General features: G+C 38.2%; 1 protein-coding gene and 1 long non-coding RNA gene across 5 annotated transcripts in view; one reads left to right on the forward strand and one right to left on the reverse strand.

Moving 5' to 3' along the window:
* The window catches only part of LOC149075972 (uncharacterized), a 130,680-nt gene that overhangs the window by 59,054 nt on the left and 52,627 nt on the right, over window positions 1-18,999 (forward strand). The gene's annotated exons all lie outside the window — the stretch shown is intronic.
* LOC149075973 (uncharacterized) lies at window positions 8,708-13,339 on the reverse strand. Its single transcript, XR_016193995.1, has 2 exons — window positions 13,257-13,339; window positions 8,708-8,886 (listed from the first exon to the last, which is right to left on the reverse strand). It is a non-coding gene; the product is annotated as an uncharacterized LOC149075973 (long non-coding RNA).

Below are 18,999 nucleotides of genomic sequence, written 5' to 3' on the forward strand. Positions count from 1 at the left end.
GAAATTACCCTTACAGAGAAATTTTACTGATTTTCATAGTACTGTCTCACAAACCCTAATCCGGTAAAACAACTCAATCTATAAAATGCCGTTATAACCGAGTTTTACTGCATGTGAGATCATTTTTGCTTCTTTAATCAGTTAATTGGAAAAAAATTAATTAAAAACCAGCAATTGACAATATATCAGCTAGATGTAGCTCAAATGATAACCGAAAGCATCCAACATACTTAACTCACTCATAGCCACACCTATTTTTTTTTTTTGAAATCCTGAACATGGAAATCAAATAACCCTTCAGTGAAGTTTTTAATTTTTTTTTGTACTCGATTCGATCAATCACTGAATCGATCAATCAAAAACTTTTATGGTGAAAACCCGATCTAAGACTACCTTGATTGTCGATACAGTCGATCCAGTTTTTCAAAGGCCATAGAAAGGCCACTACACACCATACTATCATAACGCAAGAGATTCAAAAAGTTTTTGTTCAATCTATTCAATAGTGCGCAAAAGAAAAAAAAAAAGTGTTCTTGGCAAAATAAATGATTGGGCAAACAACCAGCCTGAAATCTCAACACTTTTATTACATTATTATGAAAATGACTTCATCAACTATTTGAAGACACACCCGTTATTTAAACAGCACACACACACACGCACGCTTAGGAGTAATCCTTCAATTTTTTGATTATACTTGTATGTATTTATGCGCCCAACCTTCACTTGCTCCCAGAATCGCGATGGTCAACAAATATCGAGACATATTACCGACGAAGTGATGATGGCCGATCTCTTATATGATTTTTTCTTCGCTGTATCAATTTTCTTTCATTATTTTTATTCTTCTATATATATATATTTTTTCTTATTTATTCTTTTTATGGCTGTTCGGAGAATTGAAGGCGCACTAAATAAACATTAAAAAGCCGTAACCTGTCGACAGTCAAGTCCCGGCTTTGAATACTAAGCAGAAACAATAATGTCTTTATTACGCCCCGTGGGAATTTTGTTTCTTGGACATGACCTTGTGCAGTGAGATGATCATCATCGTCGTTTTATTACAGTTTTAGAGGACTTCTGATCTTCGTAGTGGTAGGAGTTCATAGGGACTTCTTTTTTTCAAGCTCAGAAGTGATGCTTTTGGTGAGTTATGGAATCGTTCACCATGCTTATTACGCATCAGTCTGAGAGTGTTGTATTCGTCGGGCAGAGAAATGTCAATGTCACCACGTGCTTTTTCAAATTGTTAATTAATAAACTTTAAAATATATGAATATGAGAAAGTGAGATCCCATTGTTATTCTTTAAATTAATACTCGTGCATTCACACTCAAAGGTTTAAGTTCACATTAATGCGGCCATCAGCTGATATAGTATTCGTAATGATTTTCAGTAATGTTAGGGCAGCAGCTAGAGAAGTGAAGATGTCTTAATAAGATTTTGGAAGGTTGCCAGAGATATCTGAAATCAAGCTACTGAAGTAGATGTTCGATAAATGTTGCAAAGTGCGTGATCTTAAAAGGGATCGATTGGATTGAATTCTTGGTAATTTGGAAATCAGAAAAGTACTATACTTTAAAGTCTGTTTCTACAGTTTTCATACATTTCAAAGTAACATGTCACGTTGTATTACTGTTCTTGAAGATTCCATTCTCTCCAGGAATGGCAATCAATATTTATTGATGTATACGCTAAATCATAATGCATATAGATCAACTGACAGAAGTATCAGTTGGCCTAGACCAGTGATTCCCAACGTGGACGTTAACGCCCCCGGGGGGCGATGGAATGTTCCAGGGGGACGGTAGAAGCTACGGGTATAACATAGGATCCTATGGGTTAGATTGCGTTGGGGGGCGATGGGATAAAATGGGAGAATATGGCCTAAACCATAGTTTAACAAACTTTTTGTTAAATCGCCCCCTTTACAATTCTTTTTTCCTATCGCCCCCCAACTCCCGGATATTGCCCCCTTCGAGAAACAATGCCATAATAAACATTTCTCGGACGATAATGTTGCAATCATTAGCTTTTGCTTTTGAGCAACGGTTACAGAGTCTGTTCTCTATAATTTATTCTCAAGTACGACAGCGGCCATCTGTTCCACGTTGCATAAAATATGTCTGAACGTGAGGAAGCAATCCTTTGTCAATCAGAGATGATCCAATTTTGGTATCGCCATCCAAATTGAAACCCTTTTTTACCATATTTACTTTGTTGTCATGAGCTCGGTGCTTAATCCATCGGCCTTTGCGTCCCCGGGTTCGATCAATTCGATCATTTTTGTCGCACCACGGCCATTTTCTGCACACGAGGGCTAATTAGACCGGGACCTACAATTTATTGCCGATTCCGAAAGCAGGCTTCTTTTTTATACTCATCGAGAGATTGGTGCGCTAACCTCTCGACGGGGGACTCCCTGCGGTAGCAATTGTTTGCTGCGGTCAAGTCGCCGTTGTTTGTTGCACCCCTGTGTTAGGAAAGTTTCTGACAAGGACGACCGGGTATCGAACTCGCGACACCTCTAAACATCCTTTAGTACTTTAGGCGACTATCTTATCGACCTGGGCTACCGCGCCGCGTCCCCGGGTTCCTAGCACTGGTATCTCATACGAAATTCTGGTAAATCCTGATTCATTAGGTCAGTGGATCTATCAACTGCAACCAACTAATGGCCGATCACTACCTCGGTGGACCATTCTGCGATGATTTATAGCCAGCTACCTGTTATGATGGTCGGCGGCTGAAGTTGATTTTCTGTGGTTCCCAACTTCGAAACGCAAATACGAGCTGATCTCCCGTTAAAAAAGTCTCTCCACTGAAAATAACAGGCCTACATCGATACAATTATTCAATCATTGCACTTCACTCATAGTTATAAAAACTGATGGCAGCACTACACATAACAAGCATTGCACACAAACAAACTTTACGTCAGGTTGACAACAAGTACACGCACATTTCAACATGTTCCAATTATTTAGAAGTTCCGCAGAGGAATGTGGACGATGTGTATGTGTAGAGTAGTAGTAGTAGTAGTCTCCAGAGTACTCAATTCTCATGTCAGATTTCGTGCTCGGAAGCCCTTGATCAATATCCCAAAAAAAAAAACCATCCTGAACAAATTGCAGTCGAGTATCACAATTATTCTTATTTCAGGCATACGTATATCAAACTTGCCGGAAGGTGCTGTTCTTTTGAAGATGGGCATAGGCAACGCTCGCGGCACGCAAAGGGTTGAAGACTTCTTTGGGTGGACCGCAGCGATGGACAATAACGAAAGATAGCTGCATCTACTAAATTAAAGAGCAAGAAAAAGAGAAGAGGAGATAAAGAAAAAATTTAATGTTATTATCGAGATGAAATAGAATGTTAGAAAAATTTACGATTAAAAAATAAGAAAGGGAAAGAAAATAAAATGAAAAGAGGAACCCCGAGATACACACACACCAAGATGGGAGCGGATCTTAAATTCACTCATTTTCTATCCGGACACAAAAAAGAAACACAAATGCCTTGAACCTTCTGTTTTGCTGCTCTGGATGCTGACCCTTGAGAGAAAGCACTTATTTATAACCCAAAATTTTCACTTTTAACACCAGCTTGTCCATGTCCTTGTCGATCAGATGATGTCTTAGAATAGTTGGGATCAACTACAGTCGACACTCACTCTTTCCACAGCCGACATTCACCTTCCACATCAATGGCACTTGTGCTTCGCTGTCTTCATTGTAGTTAATTGCGATAGTGTCATTCATCTAGTTGAGCTACATTTTAAAGACAGCGGCACGAGATTCGACGGATGCTCAGTCTCAGGCATTCTGTTATTCACGGCTGGAAATGCCCACAACCATTTCATTTCGAAAATCTGACGCTCGTGTCAAATCAAAACGAACGCATCCCATCTTACTCATTCACATGAAGTTAACTCGTGACTAATTTTCATCAGTTAAATTATTATCTCGAAGCTAAATTTCATTAGCTACTCCCCATTGATACCAAAGAGTAGGAGTGCAGCACACAATAATGTGTTCTCGACACGAATTATATTAAATTCCACCGTATATACTACTGCCCCAGAAATGATCATATGTGTCAAGTCAACTATCTCTATCATCAAAACACCATAAATATTTGATCGAATTTCTAATTTTCCTTGTCACCTTGAACGCTTCTCGAAATCACGGTTATCCCAGGTGACATTACTCATTAACCAATAATATTAGAGTAATTAACAACTCGATACATGTATTGCTTTCTATCACCTCTTTGGCCGTCGATCAGCTTGACTGGTCATATACTAACATCAAAAATTGATTTATAAACTAATTAATAGTTAAGTACACAAGGTAAAATTCAAATAAATAACCAGTGCGACCTAGATGGGATTTTTATTGAGATTTTTACGAGACAACCGATTCATGAAATATGAATGCCATAATGAAAAGTTCTTTTGGTTTCACCAGATCTTTCTAATGGATCGTGATCACTATTTGTCAACGTCGAACATATACGATACGTAATAAATAATAAACTAAACATCATGCGGGGATATATAAATTATAATGCGTATGTTTGTTTTGTGTTCGTGCCCGCACGTACGCCACAAGAATACGCACGCATATACGCTTCGAAACCTTACTTAGTTACATCAAGGCGTTTAAACCTTAATTAGTGTGCTGACAGTTCCACAGCTGTAAGCATGCATTAAAAATAATGTGTAACGAGCGTCGGGACATCATTAAGAACATTTATTTCTTTAAACAGAAAATAATGACTTTTTATTGTGGTAGTAGCTAGTGATTATCAAGGTGTGCAGATTCAACGTGAATTATTATCCAGGCAAAATATGCGTGTTGCGTTCCCCCCTCCAAGGCAATTTGGTTCGGCTCTTTTCTTTCATGTTGTTTGTGCGTGTATGCCAGATTGAACTGTATGCCGTATGAAACTAGATATTCGGGAACCTTTACAACTTATCTATTCGTACGACCCATTTATGCCTTGTAGACAAACGATTCATCTTGTTTTATCACAATCCGTGGCAGCAATTTTCATCGCTGAAATTTCGGTACTTTCTCTTTGACGTTGTTGTTTTTGTTTTGTTTTTTTTTTGTGTGTGTGGAATTATCGCCAACAAGGATTCGATGTAGTTAAGAATGATACTGCAGAGCTTTTTTTTTAGCCATTGGATTCCCTCCAGATAATGAAAAATTATATGTTTGAATGATTCCGCTCGTGGGAACGGAAACGTTTGAATTGAAAAATCGCGGCGAGAAATTATGATAAAAAAAATTGGACTTGGAAGGAAGATCCAAATCATTTTGAGTCATTCCGCTCGTTATGGTCAGAGAAATCAGTGATCTTTCCATTTGAGTCACTAACACTTTCCAATTATGACTTCAAGAAGAAACTTCACCTCGAAGTATGTGTCAATGGACGTTTATATAAAATAGTAATATTTAATGCTGGGAATCGGTAAAAATTTAATCGATTCAAATCAGTCAAATTATCGAATTTTAATAGATTTTTTTTTTCAAATGCTATTACTTTATAACAATCTTATTGAGTAACTTTTTCAATGATTGATACTAAGAAATATATTTCATTCATTTTACTAACCTATTTGGTTCATGTAAACAAATATTGAAATAATTAGTGGTTCTCAAATATGGGGGGGGGGCTGCCTGGACATCCCAAGGGTCCACGACTTAGTTGTGGAATCATAAAAAAGATAATGCTAAAGTGGAAAAATATATATGATATAAATAAATTAAATTTTTAAAAAGAGTTTTAATTAAATTAATGCGCGAAAAATCGCCGCTGCAACGTTGGTAGACTTCAGTAGTACTATTGTTATGATTTGACGAAAATTGTACTTGTGGCGACAGCTCTTGATAGGAGTATGAAACGTTGTTTTAGTTCCTTTGCAGCCCAGTAGATAGTATTGCCCCATTCACCTATGGGGGGTCATTCATTACGTCGGCATCGGGGGGGGGGGGAGGGGGTTTCGGATTTGCTGACTTTTGATGACAAGGGAGGGGGGGGAGGGCGGTTTGAAGGTTGCTTACATCACCAACCACCCCTTTTTGAAGATATGAAATATTCTAAGCTGGCGACGAACTTTCGCTGACGTGGGGGGGGGGGGGCAAATCCGGGCAAAGGACTTCAGAGACAAGGTCCTTACTTACTGAACCTGAGGCGACCACCGATATATAGATGGCTCCTTCACTCCTTACCCTACTCCACTGGTTCGAAATTGCTGTAAGGCGATATATGGCGGTAAAAAAAAAATACCTACTCTTCAAATGTTCTTTTCTCCACCAAATTTCGTTATAAAGGAATTCCAGATTTTTGGGTATTGTTCCTATGAAAACTTATCTGGGGGATTAGAAAAGTGTTCGTTAAAACGAGATTTTCACTATAACGGTATTCGTTAAAACGGGATTCGACTGTAGCACTTAATCAATATAAAAAATACCCACAGCATGATGAGAACAGCGGGCAAAGTGATTCTTTCGATTGAACGTAATCAATACAAGGTAAATATGGGCCAGAAAAAAAAAGAAAGCACAGTGAACGTACTACATACATTACCAGCTACAACAGGCTATGTGCTACAGTATTATGCTTAAAGTGGGAACATGGTATGTATGAGAGATATTATATGTCTATAAATTTGGTTGCCCGTAGGGTTTAAGCGGGACGGACTGTATATATCCAGTTCTTTGTGTTTTTCTAACATATTTTTCCTGTGATTGGTTTTCTGATTTCATAACGGTGGGTCTGTTAACAGGGAAAGGGGGGGGGGATATAAAGTCGAGAAAACAATTCAAGATAGTTTTTCTGGAGAACAAAGTTATGATAATCTCCTTAGAAATTTGGCTGGCGCCTAATTTTTTTTTTGGATTTATCAATCCCTGGCATACACGTTGTTGTTTTCTCGTATGTATGTCTTAGTGCCTATTTGTTGGATGAAATACACGCATATGAAAATAAACGAGGGAAGGGGGAAATTGTTGTAATACCGCCATGTGTTATGGTCATAAACAAGACAAATGCCAACATGTCCGCTTGTCTTCAGGTCATTCCGTTGATGATTTCCTTTCTCTCATACGCCTAGGGCTAGTCTGCCTTCGTAGCAATAGTGTTGTATGTAGTTCGTGAAATCTGATATTTTTTTCTCTCCCGACTTCACCGACATAAATTCATTCTCCGATTTCCTGACTAACTGTTGGCATGTTTATTTTATTTTCCCTTCCCCCATCTTCAAGGCTAAGTGTGACAGCGGTCGACATTTTGGGAACTTTATTACATTGTTGCATGTCTTCCATGATGTCGTGCATGCGTACACACTTCACTGGCCCTCAGAGATAGAAAAATGAAAACAGTTTTCTTCAAAGTTCCACCGACTGCATACATTTTGATTCCTCTGTCTTCTTTCCTTAAGGCCTCCCGATGAGAATGTGAATCTCTGTTGCATACATAGTACTTTTGTGCATAATTTTGTATAATCTATTGAGGAAAATATTAAATTTATTTGACTGTGTAAGTCGATTTGGAATATTCATATAGTGTAATTGTTGTTCTACGAAAAGTCTTCCAACGTGATTTTCAGTTTTAGATTTTCCTTAGGAAAAATCATTGTTTGGGCCTACACCAGTGTTATTCCACCGCTGGTTCGCGGACCATGGGAACTTCCTGCCGGTCCGCAAAAAAATTTCGACCAATCAATCTAGCCACCGGATTACTTCAGATTTAAACATTCAAATAGGCCTATTACTCTCTTTGAAATTGTTTTGGTTTCTGCTTTTTCCTGGAGTGCAAATATTTTTTTCCTGGTTATCTATTTTGCGGTAGGTAGTGTGTGTGTGTGTGTGTAGTAAAGTACTTCTTCCTATAGCTATATTGCAGTCATTGCTCTAGAACTGTGGTTCTCAACCTTTGGAAGCCCACGGCCCGGTTTCTTTTATTTTTGTTAGTGGAAGGCCCGGTGAAACACGAATTAAATGAGGGAAAAGGAAACACCATTACTTTCGGCCCGGTATGAAAAATATCAGGATCCGGGTACCAGATTTGGTACCGGGCCTCTGCCCAGCGGTTGAGAAACACTGCTCTAGAACATAGTTTCCCTAACGTTTTGTCCCATTTCTCGCTCCCTTTAGAATTTTTTCTCTCTCATCGCTCCCAACTCAAGCGTACCCATACGATCCTATGTTATATTCGTCGCTTCTAACACCCCACCTGGACCATTCCATCGCCCACCAAGGGACAATATCACCCACTTTGGGAAACACTGCTCTAGAATTTGAGTGGAGGAAACACTAATTATTTACTTTAATTTGCCAAAATCGTGTTCAAACTTCACCCTTTATGTTAGAGAATTCGGTACAAGTAGTAAATTGTTAAAATTTTATGATTATTTTCTAACTCGATGCATTCCCACTCCAACATTGTAAGAAAAAAATGAAAAATATAATTTTTTATTTCTTCAAAATATGAAATTCCTTATGAAGCTAATTTGTTTTCAAACATTCAGTATAACACATGTTTTCCCGTGGAATGAGGGTGATCGTTATAAGTAACGTCGACCGTATTAATAACCTCTCCATATTATCAATAGGCACCTTAAATATTATTAGAGAAACGAATAAAAAAAAAAATATTACTCGTTTAGAAATGTAGAAAATGCAACACACGAAGAATATCAACTGTATTTTTTATTGTCTCAATAGTGCGGGACATAAATTCCAGGATAACATCGGCATTTCCCATTGATACATTCTCCTCCAGGCCAAGGTCTTTTCATACCTCTGCAGGCTTGACGGCAATTTTTTAGACGACATAAGCCCAAAACATCATGGATGCTCAATGTTGCCGCAAGAACTAAAGAATAGTGTAAAATACATATAATGTAATAAGTTGTTATTTAACCATTTAACTCATACACGCTCAACCCATGGCCCGCGGGCCAAATGAGACCCTCGGAATCACCTGATGTGGTGCTCGACCCGAAAAAAATAATTTTGCAAAAAATTTAACAAAGCGGCACATAAACAGATCATCTTTCGTGACACGCTGTACAAAAGTACAAATACTCTTAAGTGGCACCCGCGGCACATCTAAAGATCACTTAAGTGACCTGTGGTGCTGTTCCAGATCACTGAAGTGTCCCATGGCACATGTGCAGATTACACAAGTGACCCCCCCATGGCACAGTTTCAGAGCATTCGAGTGGCCCACGGCGCATTTTTAGATCATTTGAGTGGCTCACGGCGCATTTTTAGATCATTCAAATGACCCGCATTGCAGATCCACATCACATGAGCGGCCCGTGGCTCATTTCCAGATCACTGAAGCAGCCTTCACACATTTCCAAATGACTTAATTGGCCTGCGGCACATTTTCAATTTACTTATGTGACTTGCGGCACATTTTTAAATCACTTAAGTGATCTGCGGCACATTTTTAAATCACTTAAGTGACCTGCTGCACAGTTCCACATTATTCAAACGGCTCGTGGCACATTTGCAGATCAGTTCAGTGACCTGCGGAGCTATCCCAGATCACTCAATTAAGTGGCCCACCATCTCCCAAAGGTTGAGTGGCCTTGACTTAACTACTAAATCAACTGTGAGCGATGGACACGCTGTATATATACACTGCTGGCCACCGTAAATGCAACACCCTGAAGGAAGCATGCAAATAATATGAAATTTACAACATGCATTAGCGGAGGTGGGATATGCAAATGATTAGAATTTCAGCGCAGACGCACATCACGCGCGCCTGTGGCGCCACTTCAAAGCGCTATTTAAGGCTTGGAGATTTCGACGATTTGAAGTACGGCAATTGTGTTTTTCTTGTGGTTTTTTTAAAAAAACGATCAATTATGCCTCGTAGAAAACAGTGATCATCTTTTGATCAAGTATCCGAGTTCGACAGAGGAAGGATAGTGGCCTACCGAGATTGTGGATTATCTTTCAGGGAAATCGGTAGTCGTGTTGGACGAAACCAAACAACTGTAATGCGGATATGTGATCGTTGGATGCAGGAGGGTACGACGGACCGACGTGTTCGATCGCATCCACCTCAGTGCACCACTTCACGTGATGACAGGCGTATTGTGCTTATGGCAGTGACGGATCGCTCAGCCACATCACGAACCATAGCACAGCACATTCAGTCTGTACCGCATCATCCAGTGTCTGCGCGTACCATTCGACGCCGTTTACAGCAGAGTGGTCTGTCCGCAAGACGTCCATTGCTTCGTCTACCCTTGACGCAGAACCACAGACGTCTCCGCCGCCAATGGTGCGATGAAAGAAGGATGTGGACGGCACAATGGAATGAAATTGTCTTTACTGACGAGTCACGCTTCTGTCTGCAACACCACGATGGTCGGATTCGAGTCTGGAGACACCGTGGAGAGAGGATGCTGAACAGCTGCGTTATGCACCTCCACACTGGTCCTGCACCGGGTATTATGGTATGGGGCGGTATTGGATATCTCTCTCGCACTCCTCTAGTACGAATTGTCTTTACTGACGAGTCACGCTTCTGTCTGCAACACCACGATGGTCGGATTCGAGTCTGGAGACACCGTGGAGAGAGGATGCTGAACAGCTGCGTTATGCACCTCCACACTGGTCCTGCACCGGGTATTATGGTATGGGGCGGTATTGGATATCTCTCTCGCACTCCTCTAGTACGCATTGCCGGTACTTTAAAAAGCCAGCGCTACATCTCCGAGGTGTTGGAGCCAGTTGTCCTTCCTTACCTTCAGGGCTTGCCCACAGCCATATTTCAACAGGATAATGCGCGACCACACGTGGCACGCATTGTCCAAAGGTTCTTCGTCAATCGCCAGATTGAATTGCTTCCCTGGCCAGCTCGCTCTCCGGATCTTTCGCCGATAGAAAACATGTGGTCCATGGTTGCTCAACGATTGACCCAGATTACATCCCCAGCTGCCACACCAGATCAACTTTGGCAACGCGTGGAAGCTGCTTGGTCTGCTGTACCCCAAGAACACATCCAAAGTCTCTTTGAATCAATGCCGAGGAGTGTGGCAGCGGTGATCTCCAACAATGGCGGCTACTCTGGCTACTGATTTTGGCAGGAACCACACTTCACAGAAGTCTATAAATTTAATCATTTGATGCTTGGTCAACATGTTATCTACAAAATAAATATTGTTGCGATATCTCTTGTCTTTCTTGGTGTTGCAATTTGGGTGGCCAGCAGTGTATATTGTTAATGTTAAATTTTTAATAAAGCAAATGATGCATCTTCTTAAAAAATATATCCATCAAAGAACGCATTTTAATTTTCTTTTAACTGAGAAATTAATGAGACATATTGAATGATCTTTAATGTTTATCCACTTAAATATTTTTAATCACAATCACAAACTGGTAAATATTTAAAGACTCATTTAAAAATTATAGATTTAATTTTTTAGTATTATGTTTATTTCGAACAGAGAATGATTAATATATATAGTAGTTTTCAACAAACCTGATTACTTTTTTTGCTCAAAAGGTGGCACTTAAAAAAATGAAGATTTTTTTTCCTTTCTGGAAACCAATAATCGATGAATTGTTACAATTGATTGTCATTCATTGTACTATCACTAATAATTTGAACTATCGCGTCTATTTTTTAAACAAACAAAAATGAGTTTTATACAATTAAATCTTCCTACTTTTTTTGGGTGGCACCTAATTATCCATGTTCCACCATTATCATGATTTTGCAAGTGTAACATGATAATGGATAAATGGTTATAGTAATTAATTTTATTATCAATTAATTAAAATCATTGCGGGTTTTTATACGGTTCGAATTTTTCATTCTGGGAAAAAAAGAACAGAAAGATATGAAACAAAAGAAATAAAAGCTTATTTTATTTCGTGATATTTAAGAATCGCATTCGAAAATAATCTGTATGAGTGTTGTACCCTCTGTCCCATAAAAGTTTGTAGAATCTCGAAAAATTTGATTTTCAGACAAAGTGAATTAAATACATGTGAATGTGTAGAAAAATTATTGTATTACAGACCAAATGCTATTCAACAACTCATTGGAAAGAATAAACATTTTCATACCAAGATAAAAAGCATATACAAATGAAATTTTATCGATATACTCGATCAGGTTATCGATGGGATTGTAACAAATTCGCAATTTACGTGAAGCTAATGGGGTAGCCTAGAATCAAACTTTGCAACATGGGCAAATGCATGAAGCATGGCGTTTAGCGTTGAGAAGTGCATGGTCGCTCTCAGTTTGGTTCGAACAACCCACGTTTCTCTAACAACGTTTACATACCATGATACTAGGGTTACCGATTCGGGGATTCTCATCGACCAGCGACTTAGGCTTTCTGAATAGTTTGTTCAGCGGTGATCAAAAAATCGAATAGAGAATGCACGGGTTTCATTCTCGAAAAAGTGTCTTCGCATTCTCTTAAAGCCATTCTTCCGTTTTTCCGGGGCTTAGTTCTTCGTCGCGGACTAGAGTATGCTGTAAGGTTTTGGACACCATACTTACAGAGGCACATAGACTTGGTTAAAGGGCGTGCAGAGAAGAGCTACGCGTGTCCTTGAGAACGCAAGTGTTCGAAGGATATGATCGAAGTGTTCAAAATTTTAAACGGGATGGATAGGAGGAACCATGAGTTATTAATACTCCGTCAGTCGACTGCTTTGACAAGAGGACACCGGTATCGATTTTTAAGAGACAATTATAGATTGTGGTGTCGCAGGGAATTTTTCTCCAATAGGGTTATTAATAAATGAAATAGCTTACTTACTTCTGGGGATAGTAAATTCTAACACAATGGACACGTTTAAAAAGAAATACGATAAACGTGTTGGGGTAAATCGAGAAGCTATCCATACTTACAATAAAACAATCATAAATCTTTCTCATGGGCAGTGTATGATATTTTATAATTGTATATATAGTTGTTAGTTTAATAACTACATTTTTAATTGGGCTGCTGTATTTTAGAAATATATGGCATCATATTTGTTATGGACATCTTCTTCTCAGCCACCTCGTTTGGCATTTTGCTTGTTGTGTCTTTGTATTTGTATTTGTATATTTGTGTTTGTATAAAAATTTTGATTACAATATATTAGTGAAAATAAAAGTAGAGATCTACACTGATGATCTGAATGTTATGATACCATGAATAAAATTTAGAAGAGAAAGGGATATTTGTATATATAAAAAGCTTGAAGACTTACTGATGATAACCAACAAATAACGCAATGTTTTGAAGTTTGCTTTCATGTCAGTGGCTTTCTTCAGTTCGGCAATAGAACAGACAGAATCTGTATGGAAGAAAAAGAAATAAAGTAATAAACTTTTTTTTTAATTGTCCTATAACTATTTTGTACTAAAACAAAATGATGATTAATGTAATTTTGAGCATCATGAAGATACGGAAAATACAAGCGATTGGCTAAATATCTGGTTACTGAACCTATTTTAAAGTTCAATTTGTGCTACCAGTAGATAACCAGCTGCGGATTGGCAAAAATACGAAAAATGCAGTCGAACTTGATTAATTCAAAAGCGAAGGTTAGTGAAAAAAAAAGTTCGAATTATCCAATTTATCTATCCTAGATGTGTAACATTACTACAAATTTCAACTTAATCATCAACATTCATATAGGATATTGAATATCAATCACTAAAACTTTATCGTCAGTTACGAAATTCTCTTTCCCACATTTCAATAATTTATGATTATAGTAATTGATCTTAGCTGATACATTATTCCAATTATTCCACTCATAGGTGGAGATTAACTTGGAAGTCTGGGGGGGGGGGGCACGATGGTGATGATGTCATTTCATATATACATATATACATTAGATAAGTCGACTCCACCTTTGACGCACATCCGTATCTTCGCCCATGATGTCACTGTTCTGGAATCAGCATCACTGCATAATTTCTTGACCATGTTCAAAGCCTGATTTACGAAAACGGTTCATAATCATCCGTTATGAAACTGTTTCTAAAATTTTGCTTATCATTCCTAAGCTACCTAGGAAATATACTTTCATTAACGAAATTACAATCTGAACTTTCCGATAGTTTCCATGTTCTTAATGACGACAAAAAAAATTGGATTTTGAATGTTAAACCTTGATCTATAGGTTGAAAAGCAATCTAATCGGTGTTAAATGGCATACAGTCTCGATGCACTCCATCTGAACAATGTTAAAATGGGCAATAAATTTTCAAAAAAAGTATAAAGAAAAACTAGAATTTTTTAAACTTTTTATTAGTTTTTGAAACTACGTTGTGTAACAACTTGACTGAGAGAAGAAAAGTCTGGCTTCTTGTAGAATTTTTCAAACTAAATTTGCTTGATGATTTTGTATCAGCAAATATCTTTGATAATTTGGAAGTTCCTCCAACTTCGAATCATCAAAAAAAAAAAAAAATTCGAAAAAAGCTGGAATTGAACAAGCATTTTTCATATTAAATTAGATAAAAGACTCGGGGGTGGGGAGTTCGTAAAAGTTCGAATTATTCAAAATTCAAATTAACCAAGTTCTGCTGTAATTTGAAGAGCAAAAAATAAGTAAATAGTAGAAGTAATTTGCAAACTGACAAAAACAAACAAATAGAAAAAATAATTTAAGGATGGACAAAGATAAGTAAATAGGAGATATATTAAACTTAAACTGAAGTAATTTATAAGACGGCAAAAAATGAATAAATGAGAAAAACAATTTGTGTGGACCGACGAAAAATAAATGCATATAATTTGCAGACCCGTGTGCTGATATCTAAGGAAAAAATTTAAAACAAATTTTAAAACAGTATAACGTGCAGTATATCTAAAATTACATAGCGGCTGTATATGAATTGTCCAAAACGTTTCGCGGACGGGCTGGAAACGCGGACCAGCGGTTGAAGAATGGTGCTATTATCGTAAAAGTGATAAATAGGTTATCATTAGAAATCATCTCGGTAAGTTTGATGTACTTATCACTTTTACCGGTGATTATGCATAATAACCAAGTGTCGTTGGTAAATTTGATAAATACTTGAAATCTATCTCCTTTATCTGTGATTATACATAATAGTCTAGTTCTATTGGGAAATTTGTAAGTGATAAGTATGAAAAAAATTCCAAATGAGTCTATTATGTGTGATGAATACAGCCGGACACCGATATGACGGTAGCAAATTTTACGATCGTACCCCCTTATGCAATACAGGTAGAAATTGTCAACGCGACGCTTAAGTTATATGCATAATCACCGGTGAAATTGATAAATTTAGGAAAATTTATCAAACTTACCAAAATGCTCGGCGATTATGCATAATAACCGCATTTGTCACATTTACCGCAACAGTGCTATAGAGATACAAATATCATGGAGGTAATGAAGCTGGGGTTACATTAAAGAGCTATTTGATAACTCACCTTGAAGCTTTATATTCAAAATGTTTTGTGAATACTCATTCTCTTGTTTTTATCAATATTGATTGCTTAATACGAGTTATTGTTATTCTATAGCGTTTCTGAAAAAAAATTACTTAAATAGAAACGCTGCTGTTTACTTATTTCTCTTTTTTCATAATCGGAAAGCCTGTTTTTTTCCCATAGCCATTATTAGCTAATAAAAAATTTCATTTATAAGTCAAATTTTTCACTTTTTTTTCCACTTGATCTCCATACACCAGTTCCTGACGGTTAAAGACTTCAACTCGGTGGATATAGCTGTACCACATCCCTTTCAGACGCCGAGCATTCATTTTCTAGGAATTTCATAATGTTTTTTTGCTACTAAAAAAATGCATTAAAAACATAAAGGCCATCAGATATTTATTTTTTATTTGTTTTCTTTTTTTGGGATGAAATAATTTACTTCACCCAGTTTTTTCAGCCAAGGTAATGAAAGGTATATTCATCTTCACATACAATTTTTTTTCCCGGAATTTTATTGATAAATTTCATGTAATAAATCAAATTTTTCCCGGAGACACTTTCTTTCGGAAGCCATCTTAAAAAAAAGACCTGAAATAGAGATAGGCGGCTTTTCTCTCAGCCCAAAATATCAAGAAAACAGATATTTTCTTGATTTTATGCCGAGATGAACTCGGAAAGAAAAATCACCTGGTCTCCGCCGGGATACGAACCCAGGCCCTCTCGCATTCCAGGCAAGCATGCTACCATCTAACACCACTGTCCATTCACACTCCGATCGTTCCTGCAATGTGGACATATTCAAGAAATAAAGTCTCTTCGTAGCTCAAGCCTTGTGTGAAAACAAAAGCATGCGTAGCTCTTCTCTGCACCCTTCAACCAAGTCTGTGTTTCCCCCCCCCCCCCCGTATGTATGGCCTGCTTACAGTACACTCCAGAGCGCGGTAGCCCAGGGTGATAAGATACTCGCCTAAAGCACAAAAGGATATTTAAAGATTTTGCGAGTTCGATACCCGGAGGGTTCGTCCTTTCGTCCTTGTCAGAAAATTTTCTGACACACGGGTACAATAGAAACGGTGACATGACCGCAGAAAAAAGATTGCTACCGCAGGGAGTCCCAAACCGAGGGTTTAACGCACCTACCTCTCGGTGAGTATAAATAAGACTGCCGTTTGGAATCGGAATAAATTGTAGGTCCTGGTCTAATCAGCCCTCGTGTGCAGAAAATGATCGTGGTGCGACAAAAACGATTAACGATCAATGAGCATACTCCAGTAAACAATGCTCCGGAGAAGTGGAAGAATGACTTTAGGAGAACGCGAAGAGTCATTTTTTAAGAATGAAGCCCAGCATTCTATTCCCTTTTTTTTACTACCGCTGAAAAATGTTCGGAAAACCTAAGCCTAATGATACAGACAGGTAGAGGTAATTAACCAAAATATCAGCTTGATAAATGCGCACTACTAAAATATTGCTGAATGGGTCTAATATCTTATTTAGGTCTATGTGAATATCATTCATATTTCTCATTTGTGGTATATACTTGAATAATTTTCGCTCATTTTAATTAGATTTCAAAGCCTGCCTGAGAATTGTTCGTCCAATCTTCACAAAAATATCTTGAAATAATTCAAGTTTCAAAATGAAGGAACCCAGATTCACTCATGTTTAGGGAAACTCTTCGATATCTTGCAAAAGATGTGAGGCGGTGTGAATGTGGTGATGTCATGTCCCATCCTCAAGGGCCACCTCTAGTCCGCTGACAGTAAGTTAAGAAACGCTGCTGTCGTGCATCTCATAAACTTATATTAACCTGAAGTCTACTATCAATTGTTACGTTGTAAATCCCTGCTGCTACCAGTAGGGAACCCTATCAGACACCGGTAGAGATTCTGTTTAGGTATTTCGGTTGTTTCGTCAAATACGCGTATTTTGCCGGTGTCTTCTAAGATGATGATTGTTATTATGGTGGTGGTAGTGGGTCTTCCAAGTCACACAAGAGTCACCCTCTTTCTTTCTCACAATATCAAGAATAGATTTTTTTTCTTCTGTTTCTCCTACCTGTTTACTCTCGTTCCAGTTCCCGTCTGTCTTCTTGGTGCTTCGTCTTTTTTTTTAGGCCCAAGTTTTTTTATACTATATAGGCCTTATACTTTTTTTTTTTCATTTCAGCATAAGCCATCAATCAACTTGATGTTTTTTGCGCTGACACTAACTTCTTATAGAAGCTGGCGGATGTGAAGCACATCTTTTTGAAGAGTAAACGATTCAACAAATCTTAAGCAGTCGTTCGTGACTGAGGGTCGGATACATCTGCATTCTGTATTCAGAGAGAGAGAGAAAAATCCAGGAAATTCTGATCAGTAGGGGTCGTACTTTAAAGGAGAGAAATCGGACAGAGTTCATCAAGACAATAATAAAAATTTATGTTAATCGATCCAACTATCCGTTCATGAGTGACCGGAATCTTCAATAATTCAAGTTATCATAGGTTTAACATAACTGAAAATATTGGGAAGACTCGAAAATATTTCGAGGGGCGATCGTGAATACAAAATTTCCATAGGTAATATCATAGAGTAATAATAGTATATCTATCTTTATTATAAAGTTTATATGTCTTTACTCTATAGGTAATATGGAGATGGGGACTCGGGGTCCATTTGCACAATACAAGTTTACTCCTAACATGAACAAGAGTGTCCCAGTTGGAATTTGGTTATACCGTCTCGACACCGTTTATTATATAAGCACAGATAATGTTATAATCTGGGTATTGTTATCAGTTTTACAAAGAACGGAACTGACTAATATGGGGTCATTCAAGTATTACGTCAGCATCGATGGGGAGAGTTTCGGATTTGCTGACATTTGATGACGGGGGGGGGGGGTGCTGAATTATGCTTACGTTATCAACCATCCTTTACAGAAATGTTAAATATTTTTAATGGCATCTTGCTCGGTGTGCCAAAAACAAGAAAAACCTTTCGTTAGTTTGTGTGCACCTGAACTGCCATTCCCCTTATTAATAAGTCCTCTACAGAGCCACTTTAGTGATCCCTAAATGTTTCGCGAATCCTCCAAGTGATCCGAAAATATGTCCGAGCCTCTCAAGTGCTCTAGAAATGTGTCGCGGACCGCTTAATGAACTGTGCCGTGCGTCACTCAGGTGATCCATAAATAGGCCGCGGATCACTTAGTAAGTAATCTGGGAATGTGATGCCGATAACTTGAGTGATGTAGAACTGCACTGAAGGCTGCTTAAGTGTTCTAAAACTATGCCACATATCACTCAAGAGATCTCTAAATGTGCCACGGACCGATTGAGTGGAACTGTGTCGCTGATCACTTAAGTGGTCTGAAAATGTGCCACCGGCCGCTTAAATGCTCTGGAATTGTGCCGCGGGTCACTTAAGCGATCGGTAAATCTGTCGCTTAGTTCATTTTTACAAAATTGGGTTTGGTGGGGGGGGGGGGGGGGAGCCACATAACATTCAGGGCCACAGTTGGTCCACGGGTCAAGGGCTTACCATATA

This window comes from Pholcus phalangioides, unplaced genomic scaffold (genome assembly GCF_987345545.1).
Source record: "Pholcus phalangioides strain wild (caught in Gottingen) unplaced genomic scaffold, Ppha-v1.0 ptg000015l_1, whole genome shotgun sequence".
NCBI classification, from domain to species: domain Eukaryota; kingdom Metazoa; phylum Arthropoda; class Arachnida; order Araneae; family Pholcidae; genus Pholcus; species Pholcus phalangioides.